Here is a 9,883-nt window from a genome sequence, read left to right on the forward strand (position 1 = left end):
CCAAGAAGAAGCAAGTACAGTTTCTTCACATGTCTCTGCTCCATGGGCCTCCCTCAGGTCTCCTTCAAGCTCTCAATCCTGCTTCCTTCTTCCTCAGTCTCCTCTCCAATTCCTCTCTTCTCCACTCAGCTCCACCCTCCTTCTGGGTGGCACAGAGAACCTGGAACCTTCCCTTTTACACCCTGTTACAAAGGTGGTGCTCATTTGCTCAATATATCTAAGTTAAGACTTCCAGAGATTGCCAGGACAATTCAAAGACTGTTCGGCATTGTGCTACTCTCTTTGGGTGGAAAGTCCCTGGACTACCCCAAAAGATATTCCATATTACTTTAAATACTTTCTGGCCACATATAGATTTTTCAAAATTCTTGAGCGTAGATATTGGGATGCTTTCTAAGGACTTCATTGTTTTCATTCCGTCTTTCACTTGAAAAGAAACAACTGATGTATGCACCACTGCAGTCTACATTATTGACCGCGTGGCCATAAAAGTTGGTTCATTGACAGCATGTTTCAAAGCACAAGGTAAAAGAGAATCTTTATAGAGATATCGCACTGAGATAGCTACAATTGAAATATTATTTCTTGGAGCAATAAATCTAGAGGTGGAGTTATAAACCTGCTGGCACCCATTGCTGTAAAGAAGAGCTATGGATAGCAAAATTCTATCCTAATCATAGGCCAAGTGCATGGGTGGGTTTTCTTTTCCCTGATCCCGAAAAGCAGCAGCTTGCTTGAAAATCCTATGTTACTAAGCAATTAATTGTTTGGCATTCAATAGTATTTCTTTATTGTGACATGGAGACGAGTACAGATGGTTACAATCGCCCAGCACTGCTGATACACACAGCTTAAAGTCAAAGATAGATGTCTGAGAGTACAGCAATGAAACAAGTGTGCATGCGTTTATAGCAAAGCTGAGGGGAACCACAGCATACAGCGTGAGAGCCACCAAGCAGGCAGTGCTTTCATTTTGATGCCATGACCTATGGCAAGATGCAACCTCTGAAAAGTTTGTTCCTGAAATTTACTGAGGCCTAGTTCCTCTTAATTATAAGAGAATAATTTGTTCCAAATAGATGGCTTCAGTCAACACTTTGAGCACCCGTTACTGTCAATTAAATTTTCCAATCAGAGTTACAGATTTTTGTGAATTTAGCAAGGATCTGTGAGCTCATATTCTCAAACACCCTGGTTGTGCCAAGATTGGCAAACTTAATACCTCTCTGTTAACATCGGAACAGCCAACAAAGACCCATCACTGGCCCTTATAAACTAGGCCCAGATGAAAGTAAAAAGGGAAGGGAAATGATGGTTCTTCCAACTCTAGGTAACTTAATAAACCGAATGGAGCTCTCCAGACTAAGAAGCTCAGCACCTGACTACATGATTTTGGGATATTTATGCCCTCATAAACCTATGAGAGATTTTGTTACATGGCAGGGTGAAGGATACCCTGGAACCCCCAAACCTGCCTGCTCTACCATCTGCTGAATAAAGACAAAACATACTCTAGTGTGTAAGACTTAATAGAAAATAATTTTAATACAATTAGTGGGCAATGAAGAGAAGAAAAGAGAAAGGAGAGATAAAATAGTTTTCTCATGAAATACCCAAAATGAACATGAGCAAATGCCCAGACAAACAAGGTTAGACCAAAGCTGGGAAGCGAAGGCATGAAGCCTGTCACAGTCTAAGGCACCTCCTGTTGGGGACCCATAGGAAAGGAGAAAGGGTGGCCAGACTAGTCTTGAAGGAAAAGAGCAAAATCCAATCAAGACAAAGGCTGCCATTTTCAGCCTCCCCATGGATCTTTCACTCACTCTTTTGTCTCCTGCCATGTGCCCCAAGTCCCTGGCACAAGTTCAAGGCCAGGAAGCAAGCATAGCTTCTTTATGTGTCTCTGTTCCATGTGACTCCTCCAGGTCTTCGAGGCACCCTCTCCTCCCTTCCTTCCTCAGTCTGCTGGCATTTCACCTCTTGCTCAGCTCCACCCTCTCTTGGGTGGGGCAGAGAACCCCTCCCCCTTCCCTGAGGATCACCCTGTCACAATATCATTGACAACAGCTGTGCAGGGAGAAATCTGAGATACTCCTATGAAGAGTTTTGCTCAAGGGAGCCCAGAGATGCACTGACATTTGGACTTAGGACTGTGAGTCTATTGTGCATGTTTCCCCACTGTGCAGTCTCCACTGCTACCAACCAAATATTTCTAGTGAGTTGACTGCCCATGACAAGCCGCCTGCAGGATGAGAGACAACAGCACACTATTTTACTCAGGCGACTCTGCCTTTCTGTCATGATTCCCTTTAAAAAGAAACAATATTTACTTAAAAATATTCTTTTTAAGTAAAACTAAACAGCAAGTAGTTGGCTGGCTTCACCCAGGTATCTGAGTAATCACCTAAAACACTTTCCCAAATGGCACCAAATGAACCCAGTCTTAATGACAGTGTTCATCGTTCCTTTTCAAGGCTTAGCACATTTGTTCTGCACTAATGATAAAAGTAGATTATTCCTATTTCATATAAGCAATAAAAAGCTAATCCTTCATAAAACACAGTCTAATAAGTTCTTTTTTAACCATGAATCAACTAATCTGCTGACCAAGAAATCTCATAAATGCCTAGTGAATACTATTCCTTACCTCATAATTCACCTACTGCCTCTGTTCATTTCCAAACTCAAATCACACATGAAGCATGTTGAATTGGAGCTCATAAATTTCAGTTGACCTATAATTTGTGATACCAAAAAGTCAATACCACAGAACTTGAGTCTCCCTTCATAAGCTCAAAACTTTCCAGATTTGTGAAAAACAAACAAACAAATTAACACTTGCTCTGGAAATGTTCCAATGTGTTCAGATCTTGATCTTATCTGCATTGTTGTACTAACAATGAAAGGTATGGAAAAATTTAATGAGCCATTCACAATACCTCAAAATCCCTTTAAAATAAAACGGGGGGCCCTCCCTGGTGGTGCAATGGGTTAGAGGGCAGCACTGCAAGCTAACCACAGTCACTTCAGTGCGAGTTCTATTCCCAGCCCCTGGGGTGATCCACATGGTGCAGCAGACCTCTCCTGACCCGCCTGCTGCTCCCTCAGCAATATACTTTGTCAATCTGCCTGTTCTGCTCCCCACTCTGTCTCTGGTGAATCTTCTCACTGCCCCTGCACCTCTGGCCTATACCCCAGTTCTGTATGCATAAATAAACAAATCTTTAAAAAAAATAAAATAAAATAAAACTGAGCCTCCCTGGTGGCCGAGGGGTTAAGCAGTGCTATCACCACTGCGGGCTGAGTTCAATCTTCAACCAGAGAGGTGACCCACAAAGGGCACAGCAGAACTCTCTTGTCTTTCCCACAGCAGTGGACTTCACTCAATCCACTTATTCTACTCCCCTGCTGTCTCTGGTGAATCCTCTCAGCCCCCACACCTCTGGCCTACACCCCAGTTCTACTCAAAAGTAAATAAAATCTTGAAAGAGAGATAAAACTAAATTAGAACAAAGATGAAATAATTCTGTTAAATCCTGGAAATTGTGAAATTGTGAAAATTGTGAAAATTAATTTTGGTTGTGCTCTCAGCGTAGAACCTCTTCAACCATACAAACAATCATGACTATTTCCAGGACTCTGCCACACTCTGGTAACATTATGTGTTTCATGCAGGAATATCAATCGCAGCCAATGGCTACTGCTATAATGAATAGCATTCCACCAAGAAATTTGGGTACCGCTGTTATTAGTTGATTTTCCCCCAATGAACTCATATGTTGAAGTTCCAACCCTCTCAGCACTTCATATTGTGACCTTAATTGGAAATGATTTCTTTATAGAGATAATCAAATTAAAATGAGGCCATTAAGGTAACATCCAAAATGACTCATATCCTTATAAAAAGGAAGAAGTTGAACATAGATACAGACATAGTACAGGGAAGATAATGTGAAGGTTCATGGCAAGAAAACCATCATGTGACTTAAAGTGATGCAATGGCAGTTGAGAATTGCCAAGAAAACACCAGGAAAGATCCCCTCCTAGAACCATCAGCTCCTTTTACACTTGATTTTGGAGTATGATACCTCCACTTTTATTCCTTTTTCTCGGGAGTGTCTTTGCTGTCAGGATCTTTTGTAGTTCCAATTAAATTTCATGATTTTTTTATTCTATTTCTCTGAAGATTACCATTGAAATTGGAATGCACTGAATCTGTATAACATAGCCACCTCAATGCAGTTAGTTCTTCTAATCCTTGTGAATGAAAAATCTCCATCTTTTTTGTCTTCTCTTTCTTTTTTTTTTTAAGATTTATTTATTTATGAATACAGAACAGGGGTACAGGCCAGAGGTACAGGCCAGAGGTGCAGGGGCAGGGAGAGGCTTAACCAGAGACAGAGTGGGGAGCAGAACAGGCAGACTGACGGAGTACACTGCTGAGGGGAGCAGTGCGCAGGTCAGGAGAGGTCTGGTATGCATTGTGGATCACCTCCAGGGTGGGGGTCGAACTCGTGATGCAGTGTCTTTAGCTTCTTAGTGCTGTGCTTTAACCCAGTGCACCACCAGAGATGGACCTGTCTTCTATTTCTTTCAACTGAAGCGCTTCATTGTGAATTCGATCCCTGGCCCAAGAGTTGGCCCACATGGAGCAGTAACCCTTTCCTCTCTCGCCCACTACTCCATCAATCTGCCTGTTCTGCTCCCCACTCTGTCTCTGGCAAATCCTCTCACCTCTCCACATCTCTGGGCTGGCCTATACCCCAGTTCTGTATGCTTAAATAAATAAACTTTTTTTAAAAAGTTTATAATTTTCAGTCTATAAGTCTTTTTGCTGTTGTTAAATTTATTCCAAAGTACTTAATTACTTTTGGTGGAATCATAAGTGGGGCAGTTTCTTGATTTTTTTTAATTTTATAATAGTTTATCTTTACATATTTTTGTGCATTTTTCCATCTCAGTTGCAATCCCCTTGGGTTTCCTACCACCAAATCACCCAGTGCCATTACTGACTTCTTTTTCTGTTAGCTTATGTGCATGTAGAAACAATATATGTTTGCATATTGATTTTGTAGCCTGCAATTTTACCTTAATCATATTATTTCTAATAGTTTTTTATAAGCGTTTTGGAGACATTTGGTGTTGCCTTCCTAGATTCCATGTATTTAGAAGTTTTCCTTCCTTTTTAAGTTTTTCCCTCATAACTAAAAGAGAGTCCTAAAAGAGAGGGTATAATATTCGTGGCTGGCATATTAGGTTTGGGATATTTGAGGGTTTTGAATATTGCATACTCTCCTGGGTTAGACAGTTTCTGCTGAGAAATCTGATGAAAACCTGAAGGAAGTACCTTTATAAATTACATGCTTTTTTCCCATAGTTACTTTCAATATTCTTTCTGTGTCTTAAATTCTTGTTAGTTTTATTACAATGTGTCTTGGTGATCTTCTCTTTGCATTTAGATAACCAGGTAGTCTATTAACTTCATGGATTTGTATATTACATTCCTTCCTCAGGTTTAGGACATTTTCTGCTATTATTTCTTTGAATAAGTTCTGTTTATATCTATCTCTTCCCCTTCTGGGATACCCATTGTAGTTAACACTGTCTTTCCTAATAGAGTTGAATAGTTCTCAGAATGTTTCTTCATATGTTTGTATCTCATTTCTCTCTCTTCTTTCAGCTGAGTCACCTGTATATTACTATCTTTATGCATACAAATCTATTTCTCCATTGGTCTAATTTGCTTTCTCAGCTTTCTATAAAACACTTGATCTCATTTATTGAGTTCTTCATATAATGATATCGCTGTAACTTATTTACAACTTCAATTACTTTTCTGAGCTCATTCATTTGTTTTTCTGAATCTTATTGAATCTTTTTGATAAGTTACTCTAAGTTCTCTTGCATCACTATGACTTTTTTTTTATGAGTTTTCTTCTACCTTTATTTTGTCTCTTTATTAAAGAAAAGTCTGAATTGATATGACTGGAAAATATAACCTTCCACATCTTTTCAATCTTAAAGAGTTATTCTTTTCTTGTGATAGCATGTTCCCTTGAAGGTGTCATTGTTATATCTTTACCAATCTTTAGTACTTAAAATTCCTCTGGTTTGTTTGCTTATTTTTTAATCAGAATCTACAACTTGAAGAGTTGAATTCCTTATCTTGTACTTTTCCAGCAGAGTTCCTGTGGCTTTATTTGATTTTGTTTTTGGTCTTTGCTGGCTTCTATAAGTCCTAAAGACTACATTTGCATTTGTTTTATCAGTAGGGTGGTGAAGGATTGTGGAAGGTCTAACACTATTGTGAATATACTGAGATAGTAGGAGGATCTGATTCATATATGTGGTACCACTAATGTTCTTTTTCCCTGAGACCCAAATCTGAAACTACAGCGCATTAACTGTCAATACACTTCGTGACAACAGTTGTAATTCTGAGAGGTATGGGAAGGAGAGTGTAGTCTAGAGTGTCTTCTCTGTTATCCTCCTTACTTGGATCACTGTCCATGTGAAGCACCCCAACTCCTCTCTATGGGCTTTGCCTCCCTACTGTCTCTGCTGTCTTCACCTCAGTGCTCCTGACTGAACCAGAGGTGATATCATTTGCTTCACTACCATGGATTGCCTCTTCCACATGTTTCTTTCCAATCACCTCTGTCCAGTGACGCATGAATCTCTTTGGTGTATCCTAAATGTTATGATACAGAGGGGGCTTCAGTTTTATTCCATGGCATCGAATTCTCTCAGTGTTGTCTTCTTTTGACTAGTTGGAAGTGAAGCAAGACACTGACTCTGTCACCGCCTTGTCTCCAGTAATATTTTATACTTTATTTTTCAATATTTTTTAAAATTCATTTTACTTTTCTTGCATACAAGAACAGGACAGAGGTATGTGTCTGAGGAGGAGGGTGGGGTTTGAGAGGATTTTCCAGAGACAGAGTAGAGAACAGAACCAGAAATCTACTGAAATACACTCCTGAGGGGAGTAGCAGATGAGACAGGAGAGTTCTATTGTGCCATGTGGGTCAGTTTTCGGGCTGGGGTTTGAATTCAGGCTGCAATGGCTGACAATAGTTTAATAGCACTGTGACTTAACCCTTGTATCACCAGGAGGCCCTTCAGTAATATTTTTTAGAGAAAGTGGTTAATACATTCAACCAATAACAAAATTAAAAACTTGTAGGATTTTTTTTTAAAGATTTATTTATTTATTCGTACAGAACTGGGGTACAGGCCAGAGATGTAGAGGGTGAGAGGATTCTCCAGAGACAGAGTGGGAAGCAGAACAGGCAGATCAACAAAGTACACTGCTGAGGGGAGCAGCGGGCGGGTCAGGAGAGGTCTGCCATGCCATATGGATCTTCTCCGGGGCAGGCAGGGATCGAACTCATGCAGAAGTGGCTTAAGTTTTTTTTGTGCTGTGCTATTTAACTCGCTGTGCCACCAGGGAGGGCCCAAAAAACTTGTAGGATTTTTAAGCTACAAAAAAATCAAAAAATAAATAGAAAACTGCCCCCCAAAAAAGCAAATAGGTGAATCTAAGTGAACACTTATTGTCAGTGAGTAATGTCTTCTAGAGTTTCAAATATATGACTTATTTATCATATAACAGTAGTAGATAGGTATAACAAGTAATTATATAATTGTTCCATATGTTCAAAAAAATTGATACAAACATATAACTTAAAGCCTTAAGTTGAATTCTAGGGATTAAAATTACTATGTCTTACAGGAACATCTTGAGATAAACAGAAGTTTAGGTAAGGTAGTATAAAAAATTGATTGGGATAAATCCTAATATTAATATTAGAATATAATATTCTAAAATGTTTGGCCCTCCCTGGTGGTACAGAGAGCTAAAGCACAGCCCTAAGAAGCTACAGCCACTTCAGCATGAGTTCCATCCCCAGCCCTGGAAGTGACCCACATGGTGTGGCAGACCTCTCCTGACCCGCCCGCTGCTCCCCGTCAGCAGTGTACTTCATCGATCTGCCTGTTCTGCTGCCCACTGTCTCTGGTGAAGCCTCTAACCGCCCCTGCACCTTTAACCTGTGCCCCAGCCCAGTTCTGTATGCACAAATAAATAAATCTTTAAAAAAAAATTAATGAGCATCAATATTTGTGGAACAATTTCCAGCAGATTAATAAATATGTAACTGGAATCCAAAAGAAAATGAAAGACAGGATAAGGGAGAGAAAAAAAATATTTGAATTATAGTCAAATAGTTTCAAAAATTGATAAAAAGTATAAACACACAAATCCAAGAAGTTCAAGGAAGCTTAAATGCCAAAACAATGAAAACTATGTCAATCCATATTTTAATCAAATTGCTTGAAACCAGTCATAAAGAGATTATCTTTTTTTTTTTTTTAAGATTTATTTATTTATGCATACAGAGCTGGGTTGTAGGCCAGAGGTGCAGGGACAGTGAAAGGATTCACCAGAGACAGAGTAGGGAGCAGAACAGGCCAACTGATGAAGGACACTGCTGAGGGGAGCAGCCGGCAGGTCAGGAGAACTCTGCCGTGCCATGTGGGTAACCTCTGGGATGGGGATGGAACTCATGCTGAAGTGGCTTTAGCTTCTTAGTACTGTATTTTAACCCACTGCACCACCAGTGAGGGCCCAAGAAATAATTAAAAAAAAAAAAACAGATTTTAAAAGACATTATATACAAAACAAAGGAAAAGAAATAATAAATGTGGGTTGTTTAATGGAAATAATGACAAATTCTGGAGTAATATCTTTAAAACTACAAAAGGAAGCCTTCCTGGTGGCCAGTGTTTAAAGACAGTGCTATCAAGCTACACCAGCCACTGCAGCACAAGTTTAATCCCAGGAGGCCAGGGAGGTGACCTACATTGTACAGCAGACCTCTACTGTCTTGCCTGCTTTTCCCCTAAGCAGTGTATTTCAGTGCATCTTTCTGTTCTGCCCCCCACTCTGTGTCTGGTGAATCTTCTCACTCCTCAACACATCTCCACTCTGGACTATGCCCCATTTTTTGTATGCATAAATAAATAATTTTTAAATAATAAAGAAAAGGAAATTATTAATTCAAAATTCTATATCCAGTGAAAATGATTATCAAGTATTAGGGGTAAATAAGATTTCACAGACAAAATGCCTGCATAAATCATGAATGGACCCCCAAAATATTAAAGGATATGCTTCAAACTGATAAATAACATCAGAGAAAAATATGAACTTACAAAAATAAGAATACTAACAGAGATGCCTACATTAGTAAATGCATAACACTTTTTAGTATTTATACTCTTTGAAAGTCATTTATGACACCTAACAAGTATTGAGTTTTCTTTTAGCGATGACAAAAAATATTATGAAAGCGGAGAGTGGTGATAGTTATTTGTACAACCCTTATGATCTTATTAAAAACCATTGAATTGTACACCTTAAAATGGGAAACTTTAAGTTATATGAATTATATCTCAATATAAATAATCAATATTTATAATGATTAATAGAATTTAAAATAACAATGAAAAATATGATTCATGACATATAAAAGAAACATATATAACAGATGTTAATTCTCCATCAAATTGATGTAGAGATTCAGTGCATTACCAGTCAAAATTCTAACATATTTGTAGAAATTGACAGCTTCTAAAATAAAGTGGTTTAAAGCACACACTAAGAAGCTAAAGCCACTTCAGCATGAGTTCGATCCCAACCCTGGAGGTGACCCACATGGCGCGGCAGACCTCTCCTGACCCGCCCGCTGCTCGCCTCAGCAGTGTACTTCATCAGTCTGCCTGCTCTGCTCCCCACTCTGTCTCTGATAGTCCTCTCATTCCCCGCACCTCTGGCCTGTACCTCAGTTTGTATGCATAAATAAATAAAGCCTTAAAAAAC

Source organism: Condylura cristata, unplaced genomic scaffold (assembly GCF_000260355.1).
Source record: "Condylura cristata isolate star-nosed mole 26May11 unplaced genomic scaffold, ConCri1.0 scaffold00047, whole genome shotgun sequence".
Classification (NCBI taxonomy): domain Eukaryota; kingdom Metazoa; phylum Chordata; class Mammalia; order Eulipotyphla; family Talpidae; genus Condylura; species Condylura cristata.